The sequence below is a fragment of the Diceros bicornis genome, chromosome 12 (assembly GCF_020826845.1).
Source record: "Diceros bicornis minor isolate mBicDic1 chromosome 12, mDicBic1.mat.cur, whole genome shotgun sequence".
Taxonomy (NCBI): domain Eukaryota; kingdom Metazoa; phylum Chordata; class Mammalia; order Perissodactyla; family Rhinocerotidae; genus Diceros; species Diceros bicornis.
In genome coordinates this window covers 46,167,885-46,194,351 of record NC_080751.1, presented here as the reverse complement: position 1 = coordinate 46,194,351, position 26,467 = coordinate 46,167,885, and positions in this window count along the sequence as shown.

Sequence of the window (26,467 nt, the reverse complement as noted above, 5' to 3'; positions counted from 1 at the left end):
CAGATGTTAGCCCAGGGCCAGTCTTCCCCAGCAAAAAGAGGAGGATTGGCATGGATGTTAGCTCAGGGTTGATCTTCCTCACCAAAACAAAAAAGAAGAAAAAAAAGAAAGCAAGAAAAAAAATCAAACGCCAGGGCTAAAAGATAAACTCCGTGATCAGTCATTTAATCCAGTCTCTCAGCCAACACATGGGTCCCTCCTGCTCAATACTTGTGGAGTGAAGCTCTCACTAACTCAGCACAGGGAAGATTCCATAGGAAGGGAAGGGACACCAAGATTTGTGGTTGCTTCTGCACATTTGTCCCCTGGGCTTCAACTACCGCCTCATCCAGTTCCTGAAACTCACCTTTCTAATACTGGAACGGGAGCTGCTGTCCACTGCTTTGGTCAACAGAGAGAAACTTTACTCTCCTAATTCTTTGATCAAGCTCAGAACATCTTTAGGCAGGTGAAGGATATTGTTTTTCATTTTATTTCCTAAAAATAAATATTTACAAAGTTACCAAGAAAATGCATAAAGCAATAAGAAGTAAAGTACAAAAAAAAAGATAGAATGTACATTTGGGTTCAGCTAAATCACAACATCTAGCCGTGGGCACATAGACTGGTAGAGCTTCCAGATCTGGGATGGATTCTTGGCTGAGGATCCAGCTTCCAGTCTTCTTTTTCTCCCTTAACATCTTTGTTTTTAAGGTTAAGTCCGTGTTCACTCACAGGTTTCCTTCTCTTTCCACACAAGGGCAAAAATTCAGGTCAAAACTTGTAGTCACATCCAGGGCTGGAGGAAATAATTGGTAGTTAAGTAACGTAAGTGGTGATTCCTCCCCTACACATTCCCAAAAGAGAACATGAGGGCTGGATAATTATACATTGGCTTTTTGACCATTGACCTCCAACAGGATTTTTCCATTCTACAATGAAGTGTTCGTGTCTCAGCTGTGGCCTGTCTTGTTGTTGGACTGCTCTGGTTAGAAAGATCTAGATGTTAGGAGGTTCTTCCCAACATTAAGAAAGAAGCTGGAGTGAATGTGCTTGTCTTCTGCTGAACTTAGGGCTACCCTTTGGAGTGACATAAACCAAAACTAATTTCGCTTTCATGTAACAGTCCTTCGTCTGTTTGAGGATGGTTCTCATGCTGACGCTGAGCCTTCCTTCCACTGACTAAGAAACGCCCCAGTTCCTTTAGTCATTCTTTGAATACCTTGGTTTCTAGAACTTTATCCAGCTTATCTGTGCCTTCTAGACAATGTAGTTTTTCAATATCCCTAAGTATGTACCGAAAACTGAACACAGTACCCCAAAGGTGACATCTTATCCAGCCCAGACGGACATAGTTACTTCCCATCAGCCATGCAGTGTTTCTTTTAATGCAAACTAAGTTTTTGGACTATTTTAAAATATCCCACTGTTGTGCCCATCCTAAGCTTGTGATCAACTAAAGTCTTCATCTTTTATTATAAGACTTGATACCATCCTGCATCTTTAATTGCACTTGTGCAAGTGACTGAAAAAAACTAAATATGACATTTTACATTAATTCTTATTAAATGCATCTCCGGCTTTAGGACAGTATTCCAGCCCATGAAGACCAAGTTGATACTCTTGCTGGCCCTGAGGGTCAGAGACCCGAACAGGAGCAGGAAAACAATATGGGGAAAGCATGTCAAATAGCCAGGTGACCACTGATCTACTCTGGACTACTTCTAGGCCAAAAACCTTTGGACTGTGATCTATATTGTATATCCACATTATTATACATCCACAACATTTTATGTAAATATTAGAATGTAATATATTATATTATTTTTCTATTTTGGCCAGATATAAATTCTTAAAACACACACATAGTACATAAATAGACTCTCGTTGCAAAAGATTCAATCAGTATTTAAGAATACACAGAAAAGTGGGAAAGCCCATACTCCCACCCCTTCTCAGACGTAACCCAGGGAACCACGTGCCTTCTATTTAGGTATGTGCATATGTTTGGTTATAGATGTATGTATTTTTAATATAAATGAGATCATACTAGAATTATTGTTCAGTGACTTTTTTTTTCAACTTAACAATTATCTTGGTGACCTCAACAGAAAGTATAGAGCTACCTCATGCTATGGCATAGTATGGCCATAACATAGTTTATTTCACTATTTCTCTGAGATGGTCATTTGTGTTGTTTCCAACTTATTATAGACTCCACTGCAGTGACTTCACTTCTGTGCAATTCTATATACATTTGCAAGTGTTTCCTCAGTACAGATGCTTGAACCAAGGGGATATGCATTTTAAAGGGTCTTGATACCGCTTCATTGTCTTCCAAAAAGGCACGCCAGTTTGCATCCTCATGAACCTGGGGTTTTGTACCAAGTAGCGTGTGTCAAAATACTTTTCCTTCTATAAAGAACTGTCACTTTAATTTAGCTTTGTAGAATGAAAACTAACAAAACAAAAATGTTACTTGTCTTTCAGACCTATTTTAAAGAATATATATGTTTGTGTTCAGATCACCTGCTTTCTTGACAGATGAGGGAAATCCCTGGATTAAAGCTAGTAATCCAGGGGGAGAACATTCCGGATCTCCACATCCCTGTGGAAGACATCACAGAAGCCAGGGCAGGAAAGCGACCTCAGCGCCTCAATATCCCCTCTGAGATGATAACAATTCTTCACAGGCCCCTAGGCACAGACTCAAATGCCTTTTGGGCTTTTCTAATCCTCCATGGGAGATTAAAAGCAATAAAGCCAGCACATCATGATTATTAGGAGTTTGGCTTCTAAAACCAGGCACTCTTGGGTGTGAGACCCAGCTCTCTTATTTCTAAGCAGTGACCTTGGCCATCTTATATAACTCTTCTGAGCCCAAGTTGCCTCATTTGTACAAGTGGGATAATAATATCCCAACCTCAGGGGGTAGCTGTGAGGATTAAATGAGATATTGTGAGGAAACCAATTAGCGTACTTGACGGCAAAGAGTGAGCTCTCAATAAAAGTTACACATTATTATTATTATTATTTTTACTGCTACTACTAAGCCCTTATTCCTGTCCAGTAAAGTCAGAGTCATGCAAGGACTTGGACCTCAGAGGAATAAAGACATGGGCTGCTTGGCTCAGAGTGGTGGCTCCCAGGGCAACACACCTTCACCCGCCTGCAAGCTCCTGAAAGCCTAAGGTGACACCAGTCACCTCCTCCTTGCCTTCTGAGGCAGCACTTTGAGTGGTTAATAATCCCACTGCAGAACCAGCCAGGGCCTGAATCTGGCTCTCCCACTCAGAGTTGAGTGACTTCAGTTGCTGCAAATCACCTCTCTGGGTTCAGTTCACACGTAGGTAAAACGGAGATGATACCAGTAGCTATTTCAGAGAGTTGTGGTGTGGACTAAACAAGCGGCTACATATAAAGCTTTTAGAACAGTGCCTGGCACCTGGTCAGGCTCAGACATTCTCAGCTACTACGGTTACCCTGTAGGAGACTATCTGCTGCTGCCTTTAAAAGGCTGACCCAGAGCCATCTGCTCTTGGCAGAAGGGCTCAGCACCAATAGCCAATTTGCATTTTCCTCCAACTCCCAGATCGCAACTGGGCAGTACTTCTTCCTCACCTCATTTCACCTCACCCGGACATGCTCCACCTCGGGACCCTTAGTACAGAGGCAGTTCTTTAGGCAGAAGGATGCCATGTTCCCGAAAGATCCCGGGTGAGGCCATGCTGGGTTCCTTTCTCCAAGCTAGGCTCTGGGCCAGTCCCTCTGTGGCTTTCGTGACTGCTTTGCAGCCCTGCAATAATGAGGCTCCAGGATGACACTGGAGCAATTCCCTGCCAAGGAGAGTTGAGAAAACACCATTCTACACAGTGCAGATGGGAGAGAACTCAGGGAGTGCTGTGCTGGGGCCTCCCAGTGATTTGTACAGATGAAGCAATGCTATCCAGCTTCCCAGAAGATACCGCCTTCTTCTCTTACATTACAGGTCTGGGTGAAAGTGGACTGTGGCCTCAGACCTGGGGCATACACACATCTAACAGCTACATGGGGAGGCTGAGACCATCTCAGGAGCCTGTACCAGAAGGCAGGGCATGGAAGCTCTCAGCTCTCCCTTCTTAAATGCTAGGGAGGGAATCATCCAGAATATTTTCCCATCCAAAATGGAAAGTTAAATTCAATCGTCTGTACTTTGGTGGTGACTAATCTCCATTTTTCCTTTTCCCATTGTGTTGAGTCAGTCCCTGGTGGCTTATTCATTTTAAGGGTCTGAATGCAGAAGGAAGGAGGGGCTTGCCCATTTCTGAACCTTGAAAGCATGGCACCCTGGCCTGTGTGGGTGTGGCTGGGGCCTTTACTGCCAGCTGTGCCCTCAGGCACCTTGCTGTCCGTCCACTATGTCAGGGACTTCCTGATGCGGTAAGGCTGTGGCTGAGCCCTGAGCTCCCAGGTTACCAGTGCCACGCCCCAATGGAATACCTGGGGCAGTGGGGTAAAATGGAAATCTACGTTCCCAGCAAGGACACAGGAGGGACGCTGGACTAGCAGGAGCCCTCATTTCTGTTCTCTTTTACTGCTGGGCTCAGACTACAATGCCTGAGGCTCCCTGAGGCCGATCAGAGAGGTGAAAATGAAATTACACACATAGCATTTAATTTCACAAGGAATAAACACAGCAACAATCCTTAGCGCCACATGCAGAGCACTGTGCCCAGCTAAAGAGGAAGACAATCCTCCTCTTTGTTGTTAAGAGTCATAAGGCCAGGGCCTGTGGCTTATGCTCCTCTATTAACTTAGCATGCCTAACAACACAGAGCAGGTTGGGACAAAGAAAGGAAAGGAGCTAATATTCGCCCCAGGTGCCAGGCACTGTATTCTGTGCTTTACATCTACTATTTCACTTACTTCTTCCAATCATCCTAAAAGTATTGCTATTTTTAGCCTACTTTTTGTATATGGGGATTAAGGTTCAGAGATGGTGAACTATTTTCCAAAAGTCACACAGGTGGCAAGTGAGGGGGTGGAAATTTGAACTCAGCTCTGCAGGCTCCAAAGCACTATACCACAGCAGTAAACACTTATTAACTAACTTATTGCCTATCATCACGAATATTAAGAAGCCCCTCCCTTCCAACTCTACGCTAAGTATAGACTTCTCTGGCACTATTATGCCTGTTAAGGACCTAGGTGACCCCAAGCCTCTCCTGGTCAGGAGAGCTGACTCCTACCAGCAGGCCAGGACCTCAACAGGCAAAGCCATGCTGGTTCCAGTGTGAGGTGTGATTCAAACCCTCTCCGTTCCCTCCCGCTGGAGATTACCCCTGGTATCTGCCCAGCACAGTTTAATCTCTGTAATTTACAACCCAATCTTGGGGAGGTTTAGATAATTTCCCTTTAACACAGTGGCTGGAACATGCAGAGAATTGGAACGAAGCCTCCACATGGGCTTCATGACCAGATCTGCAACACTCAAACCCATTATATTGACATTACTATAAAATTCACACTATTCCAAATCCCCAGAGATGACAGTTTTATTTAGAAGTCAGCGAGCAAAGTGATGATTTCATAGGCTCCAATGCCAAAATCTTAGCTCAGTGCTTCTCAAATGTTTTGTTTTCGAGGCCTCTTTATACTCTTGAAAACTATTGCAGAACCCAAGGAGCTATTGTTTATCTAAGTTATATCTATCAATATTTACGATTTTAGAAATGAAAACTGAACAAAATGTAAAATATTTATTCATTAAGAAACAATAAACCTAAGACATGTTAACATAAATAACATATGGAAAATAACTATATTTTCCAACACCAAAAATATTTAGTAAGAGTGGCATTGTTTTCCATTTTTACAAATCTCTTTAATTTCTGACTTAACAGAAGACAGCTGAAGATTCATATCTGATTCTGCATTCAATCTGTAGTGATATTAAACGTAGTGTAGCCCCTGAGAGACCCCTGGTAAACTTGTGACAGAAGGAGAAGGAAAAAGGCAAAGAATATCTTATGAACACAGTTTTAACGTTGTGGATCCCCTGAAAGTGTCTCAGGGACCACCCACCCTCCCAAGGAGTCTCTGGACCACACTTTGAGAACCACTGTCTAAGCTTAAAAGTGTGATTATCTTTGTGAGTGTCTCTCCATCCAAGAAGTATCTAAAGGCTGTGGTCTTGGACAGGACGTTGGTGGGAGTGGGATGGATTTCAGAGGGAGTGATGTCCCAGCTACTGATTTTAGGAGTAAAGCCCCGAGGCAAGTGTGGGCACATTCAAACAGGGCTGCAACCCTGCCAGGCTGTTGCGGTGGTACCACCCCCAGGTGTCTGGCCGGGATGATGCACCTTAACCCCTAAGCAAGATCAGGAAGAAGAGACAAACAATGGTACCCAAATCTCTGCTGCCGGAGCCCTGGCTGAGTCAGGCAGCTGGGAGAGCATGACTCAATGCAAGAGGTGGGGGGATCCTGCTCAGGGGTGGGGCCAGGAGGGTATCTGAGCCACAGCCTGTAATTGCAGTGGCAATTTGAATGGCAGCTCTGCCAATAATAGCAATAGGAACAATAATAATATACTACTAATAACGTAAGAGCTACCATTTATCGAGCACTTTGAGCCAGGCAGTGTGCCAAGCACTTGACATAAATCATTTCATTAATCCCTCACACCAGGCCTTTGAGGTAACTAGTACCATAATCCCTTTTCTACAGATAAAGAAAGCAAGGCGGGAGAAGTTAGAGTTATCCACCAAGGTCACACAGCTCCTGTGGCAGCTGAGCTGAAATTTGAATTCAGGTCTTCCAGACTCCAAAACCTCTCTCCTGCTTCCCAGCCACACCAGGTGGGCAAACTCCTGATGGGGAAATTCTCCGCAGTTCAAGGGCTGGAGGCATGAACATGTGGCTTCCCATTGGATGAAGCATGGGGACAGAGTGGACACTCCTTTCCCACTCCAACCAGCCTTCTGAAGGCTTCAAAACTGCATTATATTGAGGTTATCAAAAGACTGAAGAAAGTGGGGAGCCGAGGTGACAGCTCTCGGTTTCAGGCTCCCTCCTACGCCCTTCCCCACCCAACTCTGCCCCCGCAAGCCCCCTTCCACTGTTGCCACTAGCTGGGAAGTGCGGGCATTGGCACTCCACCTCCACCCCTCCCCGAAGGTCTATATGAACTTTACCCCTTCAAAGGTCTGACTCGGGATCCTTTGGAGCCCTACTCCCCAGCGGACTATCTGGCACAAGGCCACCACCACGTCCTGCCCCTGCTGAGCTCAGCCTCCCAGAGGTGCGAACTTCCCATAAACAAGCTCTATTCCCCCAAAAAATAAACAGGAGGATTGTGTGAGAATGCTTTTCCAAGGCATCCTCCCTTCTCCCTAACCAGAGGCTCCAAGGAGTTCAGCTTTGCACGAGCTTTTAATTTGCGTGCAGACAAGCACAAAAGGCCCAACCGGATATACCTGTTATTTCCCAATGACCTGAGAGCCCAAAGTTTATGTTAAGCCTTGGGTTATGGCTCTGCTTGCACGCAAGGCTCCAGGACTCCTGCAGGCAATTGAGAGGTGGTGCTGGAGAGGACAGAGGAACAACTCTGAAGTGACAGCACATAATTTAATTCCCCCTAAGCTTTCCAAGCACGCAGACTGTTCCTTTTTTGTCAGCATATAACCTAAGTGATTTGTTCTACTCAGGCAAGAAATGTCTAATTTAAACCACATTGCAGCTAAGCCTTTGGTGAAGAAAGAGAGCTCCCTGCAGCCTGGCTTGTGCGGGGTTAGGCTGATGGCAGCTGAGGCAAAGCAGACCCCTTGCAGTCCCTGTATTTCTACCCAGGTCATGACTGGAGAAAGGTGCCTTCTTGAGCTTTAATCAGCACCTCACTCTTCTGTCTCGTGGTTCATCCCTTGTGAATGGGTTTTATTTTAATAAGAATGTTTATAGGAGGGTGTTGGCTGGATGTCCCTCATGTTCTGGGTTTAAGTTCTAGCTGTGCCACCAGTGGCTGTGGGACTTCAGGCAAACCTCTTAAACTGCAAGCACTGTTTTGTCTTCTCTGAAAAAAAGGGGGATAGGTGCAGATTGACACAAGTTAGTGGAAAGTGATCTGGTTTAGGAAGAAAGAGATCTGTGCTCCAACCCTGCTTTGCCACTAACTAGCTATGGATTTGAGACAAGGAACTTTTCTCTGGGCATCAATTTCTTCATCTGCAAAATCAGTGAGTTGGATGAGATGGTCTGTAATGTTCCTTGAGCTCTAAAATACTTCGTATGTCCTAAGTCACTTCCAGTTTGACAAAATAATAATAATAGCAATTGTTATTATAATAATAATTATTATTATCTGTGCTTTCCTTCTGTAATTCCAAAGACTTCACTAGCAAGGCAAATCTCCTTTTAAAATTCTTCTTTAAAAATATTTTTATTTGCCTAACTCACATGAAACAAGGAAGAATCTAGGCCCCCTCGATGGTAGGATTCGATGTGGAGGTTCTGTGTCCGTCTCATTCCCCATTGAACTATCGAATTTCCTCCATAGACACACCAGACTGCTAAAAATGGTCTCTAAATACAGCCTACATTTCAAGGCTGTTCCTTCAGCCAAAAATGCCCCCTCCCTTTCTCTGTGTGAAAATTCTCATTCCCTTTCCTTCCCCTCTCCATTATGGAAAGTTGTTTTCTCCTCCGGGTCCCAGGAGCACTTTGCACTATTATTCCATTGACTTCATTCTATCTGGTGTTATTTTTGGTTTCATATCCAATATATCTCTGCTCAACTAGACCCTCAGGACCTGGAAAGCGGGGACTCGGTCATCTGTACAGCCCAGCCTCTCCGCCCTCCTCCTTCCCTTCCTCCCCCAGCACCTGGTATACATTCAGTGTTCATAGAAGAATTAAGTTGTTGAACCCTGTGGATTTCATCACAATAGAATAAGAATGCTCTGGGGGTTAGAAGTTCATAGCCGGAGCTGAACAGCACTAATCTCCATCCTCCAAGGCAGCCCTATTAGGCTGGTGATCAGAGGGCGGCTGTGGGCTTGGGGTGCTGTGTGGCGTCCCAGGAGCATGTGCTGTGGGGCTGGGGAGAAAGCTGGCTTTTTGGTGGAGGGCAAAGACTGGTCTAACCTCACGTGATAAGAGGGGCCACATATTCCGTTCTCAGCCAGGCTTAGAACAGGCCCAGTGACCCTCCTGTTAGCGTGCTTTGTAAATAGCACCCAACTCAGATTACTTGGGAGCTTTTCTGAAACTTAAAAAAAAATTTGCTATTCAATTTGCCTTGCCCCCAGCTCCTCCTTCTTCCAGCATATGGTAACTCCCTTATGAACATTTGCCCGTTGGCCGACTCCTTCTCCAAGGTGGACCCTTGAATGCACTTATGCCTTTGTTGCCTTTGGTGTAAAGTCATGGTTAGAGGCATCAAGTCCTGGGTGGGCTTGTCTTTTTCTTGCTGAATGTAATTCTAATTTAAAGCAAATTCCTTGATTTTTACTAGGTAAAGATTTTGCAAAAAATTTGAATCTCATTTTAAGATGAACGAGGATTTGAAAAGTTAGCCTAATTAAGAAAAGTTTAGATGAAGTGCTTTTAAACACAGTGGTAGAGGGCTAAGGAAGAGCTATGGTACAGAAAAGCTTTTTACAATGAAAACAAACAGAATAATTTTGTAATGAAGAGTGGCCAAAAAACCCCCAAAACAGGTTCTTGATTGTTGCCCTCCCATAGAAGATGGAGTCGTGGCTGCTGCGAATTTTGAAAAATTTCTTCAGAAAAGGATCAATTTTTTGAAAAGCTGATCATCTTGGGAAAAATATTGTTAACTATTGAAAGAACTAAGAGCTAAGACTGTGTCCTTGGAGGTGAGTTTTTCTTAAAATACCTGAATTATCTCACCAAAGATATTTGAAGAAGAATCTGTGTGCTTTTTGCACATAGTAGGTAATAGTAAAGAAAGTTCGGAATTTCATTACTCTCAGGTTCACGAAGAGCCAGAGGATTAGAGGTCATTTATGGTGACCGGGAGAGCGCTATGTTGGGAATTCAATGGATGGTAGTTGTGTCCTTTTTCTTTAATAATTGGGATAAGCAGGACTAATGTACAAAACATTCTCAGAGAGTGAGACGGGAGCTAGAGAAGATGGAGACAAGTGAAATAAAAGCTTGAGAAACGAATCAGATAAAACCTGTTTGCTATCACAAGTGCGGATGAAGGAGCAACATTCCTGAAAAGGAGGAGAAATGAATAAAAGCTCAGGTCCCAGAGCGGAGAGGCAGCTAAAAGCTGACCTCTCCCCCTCCTAGTCCTGCTGGAAAGCTGCAGGCTTGGAGGAAAAGGAAGGGTCGCGGGTTTTTATGTTTTAATAAGACGTCTCAGAAATGATAATGAACAGGGCAAAGCTGGTTTTCAGAGATAAGGGGAGTGAGAAAGGCAGCGGCCGTTGGAGCTGGCAGTTGGAGAAAGCTGGGGGACACAGAGAACTTGTGAACCTGAGGACGCGTCTGCCGGCTGTCGGCTGGGCGCGGGGACCCGGCTCGGAGCGTCGGAGCGTCGAGGTCACTAGACCAGAGCAGGGAAATGAAAGCGCAACCAGAACAACTCTGGGGGAAAGGCAGCGGCGTGGGGAGGGGAAGCAGTTTTCCTTTCTGAATCCGAGAGGGGAAATTTAGAGCTGAGGGGAGTTGTGGGGGAGGGAAAGCAAAGCCTCCAGGAATGCCGGGAATGTGATATCTGTCTGTATATCTCTATCTGTACGCGTCTGACCTTATAATTTCCCGCGACAATTTCTACATGGATTGTGACACCGCGTGCATAAGTGTGCCCTTCACCTCTGCTCTAAAAATGCCATTAGATAAGTCTGTTTTATCAACACTCTGTGAGATTGGCTTTGCTTTGCGGAATTCCGCAAAGCAACTTGCAGTAATGAGAGGCTGCTAGGGTGTATGTGACAGAGACAAAAGCAGAGCCTTCCCTGAGTCCCCAGGGCCCTGGAGGCATTTCTTGGGGTTTAAAACCTTTCCTTAGAGATCTAGAGTATAGTGAAATGGGAGAGAACGTTTATCTTAGAGTAATAATTGCACCAACCACAGCCTCAATGCCCAACAGGCTTAAATCTGCTGGAGTAATTAGCCTAGGAAATTGAAGAGTCAAGATACCCACACAGTGGCCCCCACAAAGTCTGAAACGGAGAGAAAGACAAAGCCAGAAAGCCAGTAGACTAAGTGTGTGTCTGTGGAGAAACTTTCCTCACCATTGCTATTTGGGAATGGAATAATTTATACATGTATAAATGTATGATATTTTTCTACATATTTATTCCAAATGTTTGTTAAGATATCTGAAAACAGCTCCAGCCCAGCCCCCACTCCCATCTTATTTTTATCCTAAAGGCAGTGTTACAGGGATGTTCAAATGTTCTGAGAGGAGGATCTTAAATACACAAAGGATTTCACAATTTATCACCACACGCAGGATGTAAACAGTTACCTACAGTGCTGGGTTGGGTAATGTCCTTTTAATTCTGAATTATAAGTTAATTCATGGCGGTGGTCTTAGATTTCAAACATTAATCACAGCAAATTGTAGAGGAAAAGCAGGATGGTGTGATTCATGACCTAGAAAGAGCAGCAACAGCTTCTATATCCAATCATCCTCTGCGTCACATGATATGTTTCAGAAACTCACTTGAAATTGAGAAAATAAGCCATTCCTAATTGTACTTAAGTAAGGAAATAGCTCATTTATGAATCTAAGAAGATTAGAGAATCTTTAGTGTGTTTGTTTAGAATCTATGCCAAATTTTTTTTCAGAGGCACAAACCTAGTTTTCCCTTTTTCTTAAAAAAAAATGCTAATAAAGCCAAATGTTTAAAAAAAAAAAAAAAAGAAGAAGAGGCTTTCACATGCAATAACACCATTCAGGGATCTTGATAATTAACTCACCTCTGCTTTTGAGTGTGGGATTTTTGCATTTTATGGTATGTACCTTTGGGATGGATCTTCTTTCTCTACTGACTACATCATTCTATGATTGGAGTTTCATATGACAATATAAAAAAAAATAATGAGACCATTTTTCAATGAGTTCTTTGACTTTCCATAAAATTCAGTTTCCACAGGTTAGCTCAAGAGATCTTTTTTAAATGGAATTCCAAGCATGTTGCTTGAAACTCTTTAATGTGTTCCCAATGAATTTGCAATAGAATCCCACCCCTTTACCAACCTGCCCTGTCTGGGACCTTACTGCCTTTCTTCATGCACTACTATCCAGCCCCACTGGTTTCTTTGCAGTGCCTCAAACGTCAGAGCTCTTTCTTGCCTCGGGGTTTCTGGTCTTGCTGCTGGGTTTTTTTGTTTTTGTTTTTTTGTATTGCCTGGAAAGTTCTTCCCCGATCTTTGCATGGCTGGCTTCATCATATCTGTCCTCTCAGAACATGATTCCTTCACCTTCCTCTCTAGAACAGTGCCCCATGCTCACCCCATTGTTCTCAATCCTATCACCCTCTCTCTTTCCTAGCTGGCATCCATCGCATTCTGCTTATCTTGTTTCTTGGTTATACCTATTTCTGCCACGAGATTTTTAGTCTCTCGATAACAGAGACCTTGTCTATCTTGTTCACCAGTCTCTTCCCTCGGTTCCTGGCACACAGTAGATGTTCAATGAATATGTATTGAATGAGTGGATGAATGACACAACATCGATCTGTATCTATTTTTCTTTCTGGGCTGTCTTTGCCAAGTTTTGGTATTGATTTTATATGCTAATTACTGAGAAGGAGAAGAGGGAGTGAGGGGATGGGCTTAGAGGGCCAAGAACTGAGCCCTGGGTCATTCTAATATTCGGGGTTCAAGAGGAGGGGAAGAGGGGAGCCAGCAAACAAGTCTGAGTAGGAGAAGCTTGTAAGTTAGCGTGGAAACCAGCAGAGTGTATTACCTTAGAAGAAAGAGTAGGGAGTGTTTCAGGAAAAAGTAGTCAGTTGTAGACAATGCTGCTGCAGCTGAGAATCAATTAAGCTGAGAATCAATTAAGATGAGGAACGAGATGTGTCCATTAGATCTGGCAACGTGAAAAGAATCACTGATCTAGACAAGAACAGTTGGAGTGAGTGGTGGGACTCCTTGGAAGTGTGCGAGTGGATGGGCAGTGAGGAATTGAAGGCAAAGAGTGTAGACAACTTGTTCAAGTTTTGCTGGGAAGGGAATCAGAGATATGGAGTGACACGTAGAGGAAACATGGGCTCAAGAGAGGCTATTTGGATTTTTTTCTTATATTTTATTTGTATTTTAAGGTGGGAGATGACAGTCTGTTTTATGCTGTTGGGAATGATCCAGGAGAGAGAAAGAGAGAGATGATGACGATGCTGATGTAGGAGAAAAAAGAGAATATTGCAGGAGAGGAGTCATTGAGTAGTTTGGCAAATGTGGTTCAAGTAAGGTGTTGACCACTGCTAGCCGTAGGGACTCCTTGCCACAGTGAAGGAGGAAGGCAGAGAAGACGGCTTCCGGTACATAATGCATATGGGATGTGTGCGTATTGATCTGAGGGTGGATAGAAAAGAGTGTTGGTCTCTTTTGGCTTCTATTTTTTTTTTAAGTATGAAACCAGGACATCAGCTGGGCATGTGAGGGGGGAAGGGACGTGGTAGGATTAAGGAGAAATGAAAAGATTTAAAAGAATTATCTTGAAAAGTAAGGAAGCAAATTATATAGAGATGTGTGATAGGATTGCAGTGCTGAGTGTTCATTTGAGTTTTACCATCATGAATTTGAATTGAGACAGTTGGATTTGTAGATTTCCCCAACATTTACAGCGGGAATGTAAACTATTACCACTTTTCTAGAGGGCAGTGTCCTTTGACCTAGCAATCTGATTCTATGAATTCATCCTAAAGATAGATAGTTGGACAAGTTTGAGAAGATATACAAAGATGTTCAACAAAGTATTTATAATTGATAGTAAATAATTGGAAAGTACCTAAATATTCAACAAAAACAGATTAGATAAATAAATTATGAGATATCCATACAATGGGATATTTTGCAGCTATTAAATACTATATGCCTACATTGATTGATATGGATAGACAGCCATGATGAGTTACTGAGTGAAAAATATGCAATTTTCAAAGCAGTACATAAAGTAAAACCCTGTTTGTTGAACTCTGACGTGGTTGCTACAGAGTTCTCAGTTGATCCAAAGGGTGTTCTGGAACTGGGGTGGCCCTTTAGAGTTGCGGGAATGCAAGGACCCAGGGAGGGAGTGAAACCTTGAGTGAGGCAGATCCCTTCAGTGGAGGAAATTTCCAGTGAGGGACTCAGATGTGACCATCAGCAGCCCACACTCCCCACAGCTGGGGGAATGAGTTACTTTGTCCTGAGGGGGCATCTGGGTGGCACACCATGGCATCCATTACAGACCTGCAGTTCCTGGTCTGTAGTTACAGAGACAACCATAACGTCTGTTGTGCATTCCTCTTCAGGCTGTTCTAAGGAGCTAATGAGATAATGAATACGAAATTGCTTTGTAAACTGGGAAGGACCACCAACTGTAATGTGTTGTTATTCATTATCTGTTATTTGTTCCTTTCCTGCCTTTCTTCACCTTCGCTAGGCCTAAACCATCATATTTTCTCTTTCTCCCTAGGTTTATTCCTGGGTCATTGACACAGGGAAGAAATAAGAAAAAACGGGATAGAATTCTAAAAAAGAAAAGGTCTCGTGCTTTTCTGCCCAACATATGTGTAGTCCTCAGTGAGTCCTGCCAGGAGCCTGGGCCTTCTGCCTTACCTAGATCTGGACTTCCTCCTCAGGCCAGGACTGAGTAGGCTGGACTGTCAGGGCGGGAGAATGACCCTACGAAGGACTTGAGCCATCTCCTCTTCCGTTCTTCCCCCACTGAGACATGGACCCGTAAATTATCTTGGGAATTAGAGCAGGGAAGAAAGGAAAACCCACCACAGGCAACAGAATTTTGCTGCAGCAAGAAGTTGTCAGGGAAAAGTCAAAGCCCAAGCGAAAATCTGAAGTACGGCTTAGAGAGGCCACAAATATGTTTCTTATGGAGAATCAGACAACGGGAAAGCAGAGAAGACAGAATATTTTCTTGAACTTTTCTAGGGAGCAGTTTTTTTTTCCTGTGAAGCTAGTAAACATCTCTTTAAAGAATGTGTGTGGTCACACAAGTTGAAGGACTGAACAAATTACTCCCTGCCCCCAGATGGTTTTAAATGGTAGCAGACAGGAGGTGGAGTTCAGGCTCCCCTCCCACACCACAGGCCCCGGGGCTCCACGGTTGCTCTTCCTCTGCCACCAGCTCTGGAAGGGTGAGGGCTGCTTTTCAGACCCAGGGAATGCCTGCAGGCTGACTGACAGGCCCTCAAGAAGGAGCAGTTTGTATTTCTCTAAGTGCTGAAACTGCCCCATCTCCCCATTATGGCTCTGACCCACTGAGAAATCCTAAAGCAACAGGCACAGGGGTTCCTGGCAAACAATAGACCATAAGTGAGCAGAGAGAGAAAAAACAAATCCAGTCACAGGAGAGAAGAAAATGGTCTCTCTTCCCAGAAACACTCACAAGAAAAATAGAACACAGGCAGCCCTCCTCAGTGTCCCCAGCCCCCAGCAAAATACTGGTGTCGTGGGACTTTGGAGGTTATAGGGCCCAAGTAGAGATCTAATCATTTTTCCTTATGCCTTGAGCCAAGATAATGAGTAAATATGTTTATCCTGACTGTAGTGGAAGTGTCTGGTTGGGCACATCCAGAGATGGAATACTAGACCAACACTGAAAGTCATGGGAACGTGGAGGAACATTCACAAGACATCTTTTACTTGACATAGGTTCACAGTACATCGTTAACATAAATAAAAACGTGTATTGAGTAGGATCCCAATTTGAAAGACAAAATAAAGAACTTTCAATCTGCCAAGTGAAAAGACCGGAATGCCAGATACAAAATGTTAATTGTTTTCCCTCGGTGATGGGATTATTTTCTTCTGTGTACTTTTCTGTGTTTTCTGACTTTTTTTTCTACAATGATCATATGTTTCTACTGTAATCTGAGAAATAAGACACAAGAACGGTTTGGTCAGATGAGCTGGTTCCTTAATTGTGAACACTTCTCCACAGATGTACATTCTCACGCATAGTGGTATGAATACATGGGTGTATGTGTGCACGTACACACTTGCGTGTGTTCCAAAGCTCTGGGCTACTCCTTCCATCTCAACCAGCATCATTTTTGTCTCTGGAGAGCTCTCAAATGCTGTGTAACCTCAGACCACATTTCTGGAGAGACAATCTCCTAGTACTGCACCCCCAGCCTTCTACCAAGGTTTCTGGCAGGTGGCCACTCCCAGTTCAGCTTGTATAGGGCCACCAGGGACCCTGTGTTTGGTCTCCACTGTCACTTGGTGGGGATGGGGCAGGGAGGGAACACCATGATTTCTGACCTACAGCTTTGCTTATATGCCCTTTGGCAGAAGGGCTCACAGGTGGTGCCACATTCTCTGGGATTTAGAAAGGACACCTCCAAAGAACTGAACCCTAAAACTGATAAGCCCCAGAAATGAGAGAGGAGAGACTCTGCCAGACGAGCAGCATCAGGCTGTTGGCACCCAGCTGAGGGAGGAAACAGGGACTAACTACCTGATCCTATAGCTTAATGTTTCCATCCTGACTTTCAGAGTCTGGATTTCTTCTGACATTAACTGCTTCTTTCCCTCAAAGGGTAGTGCCATCCCTTTTCTCTAAGCATTTTAAAAGGCAGTTTAAACAGAACAGTGTATTAGGCAAAGGTTTATATTCTCCTATGCCCTTTTCCTTTTGTGTCCCAGTGGCATTTCTCCCATTCTATTGTTATTCTCTTTGTAAAAGCCCATAAATTAGCTGCCAGGGCGTTGTCTTTGGGGGTTTAACTATAACCATCACCACATACCTGTAAGTGATTAATAAGCAGTGTTTGGCTAATGAGTAACTTTCAGCTCTGATATTAATAACAGATTTTTAAAGCTAGACGCAGCTGGTGACGATTTAGTGACACCGGGTCACCTTAGTTTTTTTGAGCATTAGCTTGGAGGAGAGACTGAGTGCTGCCAGATGTCACCAAGCTAAAAAAAACAAACTTAACTGGGTTCTAAGAGAGGACTCTGGAGGATGCGTGTACATATGCGTGCGCCTGTGCACGCATAGCAAGAAATTCCTGCTGTCTTCAAATGTCATCTCTAGTGTCCCCTCCGGAGACACTGTAGGTCCATCTCATGGATTATGACCCTCCATAGCTCTTCACATCCTTAGAGCAAGCACATTTTCTGAACTAAAAATCAGGGTTCACCGTTGGACATGAGTTAGAAATTAAAAATGCCCTGGAAAAGTTGGGGAAAATTGGTTCCTCAATGGTGAGGCATCAAGCAGCATTCCCTACGGGCCATATTTGTCCAGCCATATTGAATAACTTACTCAATGCTAAGTACTTCCAGGGACCTTGGTTACAAAGAAGAAAATTTCTGTCCCTATGGGCTTCACTCATGTAGTATGAAGGCGCACTGGACAGGAACTCCATTCTGGCCTGTACAATTACAAGTAGGTGTTCGACCTTGCTCAGCTGTGGCAATGGCTCCCCTGTTCAAGCCTTTCTTAGCACAAACATCTCCTTTTATTTCTTTTTCCAGCTCTTATTCCAGCAGGGATTGGAGTCCTTGCTCTGAGTTCTTTCAGCCGGAGGAAGGGAGTCCTTTTGCCCACTTTCTCCAGACCCTACTCTTGAGTTCAGTCCAACAGGATACCTCTTTTGGCTTCATTGTTCACGTAAGACCTTCTTTGGTTCAGGCTAAACTTTCCTCTTCAATCCCTCAAACTGGCTCTTCCCTTGCTCATGGACTGGCTGTTTCTCAAGAACCTTTTCTTCATCTTCTAATCATTTGCAGTGGGACAGTGGCTTTGCAATCACCTTTCAAGTTTCTCCTCATCATGCCCTCCCTATCATAAATGAAGATCCAGAAGTGTCTTTATGTACATTAAATACATAATATATATATAGGGACTCCTGTCTTCAACGAAAGAGAAACAGGTATAGGGGCAATATATCAGTCCCTTTTGCCTACAAATGCTGATCTTACAAAAGACTGAGGGGTAGGGACAGGTAGGGGAAGGTCCTAGCCTAGAGCCACTACCTCTTAGGGGGTCCATAGTTTCTCTATTTGCAATTCAAAGTCCCTGCAGAGTGATTGATGTAGTCAATTATTTTCCTCTTTTGAACACAAAAAGAGACACCTCTTTAGCAAAATCAGAGAGTGCACAAATTACTGCCTAACTTCCCTTTCCTATCCATGTGGAGTCCAGCCCAGCATCTCAAAAGGCTGCAAATCTGTTACCAGGAGAGCAGCCATTGCCAGGAAGAAATGCCTTGACGCCTTCCCCTTTCTCGCTCTGCTGCCTTCTTTATAGATCAACACCCTTTTCTTCTCTTTCCACGTGCTTCCTCTCCCTTCTCTTAGGAAAGAATGTGATATTTGATGGGCATGTTGTCAGGCACCTGAATTCTAATTATAGCTCCATCACTATTAGTCTGTGTGGGTTGGGGAACAGAACTGTTAATATTAAGAGTTGACAAATTTCATTGCGTAATTTACTTCTTCATATTAATTCTTTCTATTTAACCAAATGCTTGGCAGAAACTATAATTCAACCATTTGAAGTGCTGTGAATAAAGGATTAACAAAACCCTTTCCCCTTTGGCATGAGCATTTGACTTTTGGTTAACTTCCTAGCTCTGTTTCCCTGGGAACCTGGTAAAAGAAAATAAAAATGGCCCTGATTGGTAAACTCTATCTGGACTGGGACAACTATAAATACAGGTTGGAAGCCATATTTGGGTTCCCTTAGTCCAGTGACTCTTGTAATTCACATGACCCTATTGGGACCACAGAAACTACGCCCAACGGAGTTCCTCCAGAAGATATTAGCTGCTGTGGAGGATGGGGCTTCCAATCCAGGGTGACTTCCAAACACTCTTGATATGAGTCTCATTTTTTCACACCTGAGGGGCCAAAGAGAATAGCTTCTGACCTCGATGTGGGTGGCTTTGTGATCTGTTGCAAGGTCCCACAGAAGAGGAGTGCGAGATGTGCCCTGCTGGCACACTCTGCATCCTGGTCTATGCCTCCTTCTGAGTCAGCTGCTGCCCAGCGCGGCATCGCAGTCTTGTGAGTCTGCACGTTTAGTAGAGCCTTAGAAGACCTTCTGGTGGGCGTTGTAGGTGAGGTTTTGACTTTCAGTAGTTTGAACAAGAGCATTTACCTGTGAAGCTGTCTGCATGAGTGAATAGTCCAGTCATATGTTTTTTATTAGTTACCAATTTTTCTTTACAAATTAAAAAAAAAATTTGATATAAACATCAACAGGTTCCTCTTGAGGACATTATATGAAGTGAAATAAGCCAGTCACAAAAGACAACTACTATAAGATTGCACTTGTATCAGGTACCTAGAGTGGTTAAATTCATAGAGATAGAAAGTAGAAGGGTAGTTGCCAGGGGCTGGGGGGAGGAGAGAAATAGGACCTGTTTAATGGGTATAGAGTTTCAGTTTTGCAAGATGAAAAGAGTTCTGGAGATTTGGGTTGCACGACAATGTAAATGTAGTTAAAACCACTGAACTGTACACTTAAAAGCGGTTAAGATGGTAAATTTTATTTTATGTGTATTTTACCACAATTAAAAAAATTTTGACAGGTTCCTCAGAGCATCACACTTAAATCCTATTTCCAACGACTGAGCTAATGTTAAAAATTTTCAAATTTCACCGTAAGTAGTATAGGAAGATTTTTGTATCACTTTTTGAAATCTGTCTTCCAGCTGTGGTGAAAATCGCTTATATTTCACTTCTTATTTGACCAATTGACAGTTTCAGCAATCATTCACCACGGGCTTCTGTGTAAGTGGTTACCATGCTCCTTACTAACATGAGAACACCGTCTAGAGGTCAACCATGGAACTACAGGCGACTCCACAGAGGAGATAGAGTTAAGACCCCTCCCCTAATCCTTGAAGGAGCACCTAAAGGGAGGCAGTTCTAAGCGCCATTATTTTTCCACCATTCTTCCAGTCAGTATAGTTTCCAAGGTCTTGCTGCTATGAAAAGAAAGATCTCTCAATATTTACAGTACTTGAGGTTAGAATAAATAGTCTTTTTATGGGATAGAGTACTAATATCTTGCTAATAAAAGCTTGAACTTCTAATCCTTTGTTATTCTTTTAAAACAATATAGCATCTCCAGTGCAAATAAGGCTAAAAATTCTTTCATAAACCTTATACCCACTTAGAAATGTAATAGAGGAGTTTGAGAGAGTGAATGAATGATTTTGCTTTTGGTAAATTTGCTACAAGACTGTATTATGGAATCACAGGGTCACAGAACATTAGAGCTTAAACAGCTTTAGAGACCAGCTGGTTTAGAGACCATCTAGAGACCAGTGGCTCTCAACCATTATAGAGTCACATACCCCTTTGACACTCTAATAATTTTTATTAAATTAGAGGCTTTTATCCCATAAAAGACTATTTTACACAAAACTTTGAGTACGATTTTAAAGCATTCATGGATACTCACCCTCCAACCCAAAGTTCATCATAGATTGAGAATTCCTGCTGTAGTCTCACCCCATAATTTGGAGGTGAGGTTTCTGAGAAACACCATATGTGAAGAAGTAGCCTAGCAGAGCTGGATACAGGAGAGAGATGTGGTCCCACACACAGGATGATGCTGTGTGAGAACCAGCCCTGGTAAAACTCATTCCTCGAGTACACGTGTTCTCTGTGGAGGAGCAGGATGAGTAAGAGCAAAGAACCACCCACTAGAGGTTCCAGCTCTGCTGGGTGAACCCACTTGGAATCAGCAGCCGTGAAAAACAACAATTGTCTTCTTGGCTGGAGAGGAAGAACACAAGTAGTTGGCAATCCAGGGATAGTCAGAAAAAGCATGGACGATGACCCATGGGCTGAAGAGAGACCATGTCTGGGGGAGTTTGGCAGCAGCATGGACTGTGACCTGGGAGTACAGAGAAATATTAGTTAAAGTAGCAGAAGGGCAGCAAGAGGTGTAGACCAAGAGCAGAGGCACTGTAGAACTGCAGGAAGAAGTCTGGATTATTTGTGAGACCTGTCTCCAGGGATTTCTAGAAAAAATCACGAGGGAGGACTAAAAGAAGAGTAGACTCCCAATGTGGTGGACAGGAGCATTGCTCTTGGGTTCTTGCTACAAATGGGATGCTTTGATTTACCAGGAAGCAAAGAGTAGAAAGAGTCAATTATGATACGTTTTGGCTTGAATTCCCCACTGAAACATGGCAGACTCAAACTGACGCTCTAGGTTAGTCTCCTGCAGCTGCTGCCTGGGGAGCACCCAGCTGTCAGAGACTTTGTAGCAAATCATCGTAAAACTTTCTGAACCTCACTTTCCTTGTTGTGCACCAAAGTTTCTTCTAACGTGAAAAATCTTCTGATTCTATGACAAAATTGAAAGGCCAGGGTTGGGCTCTTTCAGCTCCGCAGATTTAAGTGAGTCATTTCTGAATTGTTGGCACAAGCCCTATCCTCTTCACTCAAATATTCCCTTGAGGCATAATTTTTTGGAAAATTCGGAAAGGGAGGATGCAAGAAGCTGGGAGGAAACCTATAAGAGACTAAAAAACATTTCCTGCAGTTGAGAAAGAAAATGAAAAAGACAATGATCAGGATTGGAGTTATAATTCAAGTGACTAACCAGAATTGGGTCTCATCCCTGGAAGTTTAGAGGTGGGGCAGGCTTCAAGGTTGACTGAAGTGGCTCCAGTCCCACTTCGCCCAGGATGCACAGCTCTGTGTTAAACGTAATTCTCAGGCTGGGGTAATATGGCTATTGCATCAATATGGCCAAACTTGATGTTTGCATGTGACAATATCCAGGAGAGAGATTCTCCCTTCCTATGGCTTTCTCTTAAGGGTGGGGAATTTTCCAGAAGACCCCAGCAGACTTCCCCTTGAATCTCATGAAACGAAATTGGTTCATATGCCTTTTCCTGAACCTGTCACAGGCAGGACCGATGAGATTACGTTTAGACAATTTAGGTCTACCCTAAAGGTACAAGGACTACAAGGGGAAAGGGGTGAATACTTGAAAAAAATCAAGATTTGCTGAATCATGAAGTAAAGAATGGCTGCTGAACAGACAACCATCAGTGCCTACTACGTGCTGTATTTCAAAAGTCTTCTTTCCAGAAGACTTTTGGAAAGTCTTCTTTCCAAGCTGCATTCTTTCCAGAATCATCTTTTGAAATACAATGGAGTGTGTGACCATGTTCCCCATTTTACAGATGGGGTAGTTAAGCTCAAGGTCACACAGCTGGGTTAGAGCTCAAGACAAAGACCTTACTACAAAGACTACAAAGACCTTTTATTCAGAATCCAGGGCTTTTCTATGTACATTCCAAAAGGTTTAAAGTTTTGGCTTATCCTTTTACCCAGAAAGTCTATTTCTGGGGATTATTATAAGAAAATAATGAATGAGAAAATAGGAATAAAGAGTTAGAAATAAGAATGTTTATGGTATATATATATATTTGTGAAAAAGTAGACAACTCAAGAGCCCTTTAATATACAATTAGTTACATCAATGATGGTACATACATACAATGGAATATCATGCAGCTAATACAATTATATTGTAGAAGAAAAAGCAGTCGCCTGGAGAAATGTTCACAATATATTGTTACATAAAAAGCAGGCTATAAAACTGCTGTAAAAGAAAATCAGAGCTAGAAAAATGAAGAGATGTATATGCCAACATTTTATCAGTGCTTATCTTTGCATAGTGGAGAGATGATAATTTTAATTTTCTATGTTGTGTTTATCTCTATTTTCCAAATTTCTTTGGTGAGACTATATAATAAAGGATTTCTTTGGTGAGAATATTATATTAAGAAAAAATGTCTGTTAGTTAAAAAATTTGTTTTTAATTAAATAATTTCCTTTTCACTGGATCACTGGTTTTCTGCCAGCTACCAGAGAGTTCCACGAAGGATTTCTGGAAATAGACTTGGGGAGTAACGGCAGCAGCCATCACAGTGGCCCTTGCAACAGGCTCCTCTGACCTATCCTTAATGCTGATGAAATCTTAGGATAAGAAATATTGCTTGCGTGGATTCTAAAGTTTCTACCCTCAGATGCCTTGAAAGAGTGGTCTCTGTATCCATGGCTGATGAGCAAAGCACAGTATGTCCTTTGGAGATCATGGAGAGAACAAAAAGCTACAGATTCTTCTTAAGACAACACTTATGCTAATAGTTATTTCCAAAGTTTAAAGTTGCTAGCGCATATTTGGGCGCCTAATAAATATTGGGTAAATGAAGGGATGTTAGGCCAAGAAAAATTATTTGAAAATATTAAATAGTGAAATTACCAATTTGTAAATACTCAGCACAATGCTTTCTACAAATTATTTTATGGTAGAGGAGAGAATGACTCTCATCCACTCTGCTTTTTCTGGAATCATTCCTGGGTCTTCTGACCACCCAAGTCTTGCGGAGTTCTCCCACATTTATCCCAATTGTCATGGATGAGAAGCACTTTCTCTTCTGTTGACCTTCTGGCCCCTGGTGAGGCTGTCTCCTGCACATATGGAAAGTACCCAGAAAACAGCATAACCAAAAAAATTGACATTTTCAGCCTCAAAGCAAAACCCAAAATAAAAAAAGCCCAAAGCTTGAAGGAATTTAAGGACCGAAGTTATTCGGATCAGAAGCTAAAATGAGGTGGCCTGCCCCACATTCTTAAAATAGGTGAAGGTTGGAGCCTGCCAGGTCCTGAGCAAGCATCACTACAGAAGAGCACATCCAAGGGCACCCCACTGTCCACTCTGCTTTGAAGACACGCAGCCTGCCATAATGAGAAACAGCTTTATTCACTTGCCAGATGTCCATGCTTCCCTTCCAATTATTTTCAGAAACATCATAAAGAACCATTAGTGACAGTGTGAAATGTCCTTTTTCTAAAAAAATCTGTTCATCCTTATAAGTTCAGTCTGATATGAAGATTGCAATCTGCTTTTTCCTAAGAGTTGGTTGTTTTTTTTTGAGGGGTGGACGGGATAAGGATGTGTTTGACTTGAACTTTTATCACCAGAAATACTACCACATATTTGGTGTAGTCACAAAAAGCGACAGTCTTACAAAAAGTTTAACAAAATGTCTTCTTATCTCTCTCTCTCTCTCTCCCACACACACACACACACACACACACACCCCCACCCACATTAGTACACCCTGAGCACTTCCTAAGAATAAGATGAACAATCAAAAGTTTTTGGAAGCACAGGGACTATATCATGATGTAATAGTTCTTCTGAACTCTGTGCTTGGGAATATAGTGTCAAGTTCTGGAAACCACATTTGGAAAGAGATATTGACCAATTAGAGAAACCCCAGAGTGTGGAAATAGCATAACCAGCGTGGACTTTAGACTTGTTTAAGGCAGGATCCGTGTCATGTCCTCTCTTGTACCCACTGCCCCGGCAGAGTGCCTTATACATAGATCATGCTCAAAAATATTTTTTGAATGAATGAATGAGTAAGTGAATCCATATTTTATGCATAATTCCAGAAGGAAGTACATATGAAGAATAAACCTGGAGAATAAAAGATATAGAAGACATGACAGCTCATTTCAATCCTTGAAGGATTATCATAGATAAGAGGGCAGAGATTTATTCTCTCTTGTTCTTTGGACCAGAACTAAGGCTACTTAGTGAAACTACAGGAAGGCAGCTTTGACCCAGTATTATTGACCTTGAAGAACTGTGGGATGCTTAGGTACATTTTTGGTACTTGATTTTAATATGAGTACTACACAGATATAGAAAGAGAACTTGTGGACTTTGGATTTGTGGACAAATTAATAATTTGTTCAAGAAATCTTTATTGTGTGTGGTGCCAGATGGTGCCAAGAGCAGAGTGGGTAGGTAACAAGAAAAGGCAGGACTTCTTCCCTTTTGAAGCTTTTGGTCTATTCAGGAGTGCAGACACGTGAGCAGGTAATCACAGTACGCACAAGGTGAGAAGGGCTCTGATGGGGAAGTTCAGGCACCTATGGCAGTGGGTGCCCAGAGATGCCAGGAGGCTCAGATCAAGTGATCAAGGGGGAAGGGATGATTCAGAATGACAGTGGAGAGCCCTCCACCACCTGAATCCTGAGCCTTTAAACCAATCACCTTTCCCACTTGCGGTTACACTCACTTCTGAAATTTCTCCTGTTTTAGTCCTGCAAATCAGCCTTGGTGGCTGAGTTTTGCTTTTCAGATACCGATTCTCATTACTCAGGCTTATTTTGAGGCTCAGTACGTATCTCGTTCCTACTCCTGGCCCATCTCGGAGGGAGTCAGCCCTTTAGCAGACTCAGAGCTCTCCAAATAGAGTGAACTTGGGATATCTGATCATCTCAGCCGAGGTGAACACGACACGAGGGCTGCATGTCATATGCCTGAACCAAGAGCCAAGCATCAGGGAAGCTGTGCTCAGCCTGACCAGACTGACATTTGAAAAGCTGCAGGATGTTGAAGTTGTTCTGGAATTAGATAGTGGTGAGAGTTACACAGCCTCTTGAACATACTAAAAACCGCTGAAGCGTACACCTTAAAATGGTAAATTGTGTGGTATGTGAATTATATCTCAGTAACCACAATTTTTTAAAAAGCAACAAGAGATGGCCGCTGGAGGAGGCTGAGCTCAAACATCTCTGGTTGAATTTCCTGCTTTCCTTGTATTTACTGGAGGGGAAAGGATTTGTCCCCAGACATAAAATTTTTGCCATCTCTATTAAGGCAGGAAAAAAATTTTGTTAGTGCTGACTCTTTACACAGCCTATTAATTAATACTTAAATAATCACACGTCAATTTTGTGCTTTACAATTTTAAGTTTGCTTTCATATTTATCATCACAGGCAGCACTGAGTAGCAAAAGAATGTCTCGGGAGGATGTGAAGCTTGGTCCTGATTTTGCCATTAACCAAGACCTTGGTGACCTTGAGTGGGGGCGGTGGGGAGGAAGGTCACAGAACCTCTGGGTCTCTGTTTTCTCAACTCTAACGTAAGGGGCTGGACTTAGTAGGCCCAGTTTGTCTCCATGATTCTGTGAATCTCTAACTTTCAAAATCTTGAGAACAACCCTGAAAGGTAGCGGCAGGGATTTTTGTCCATATTTTACTCACGAAGAAACTAAGGATCGAGGAATTTAAAGGACTGATGAGTGTTTGAACCACAACCAGAAGAGAGTTTGCCTGAGTTCTAGTGCAATATTCCTTCTAGCGCAAGAGAAACGTGGACCCTTCCTCCCAGGAATTTACCTTCAAGGTTATTCAGGCGAGACTGTAGGCTCTTAAGAGAGGTCAGCAAGGGAGGCAGGAATGCCAGAAAGGGCCGGTCGAACCTGGGTCATGGCCAATGACCTGGGCATTACAGAGGAGGTAAATC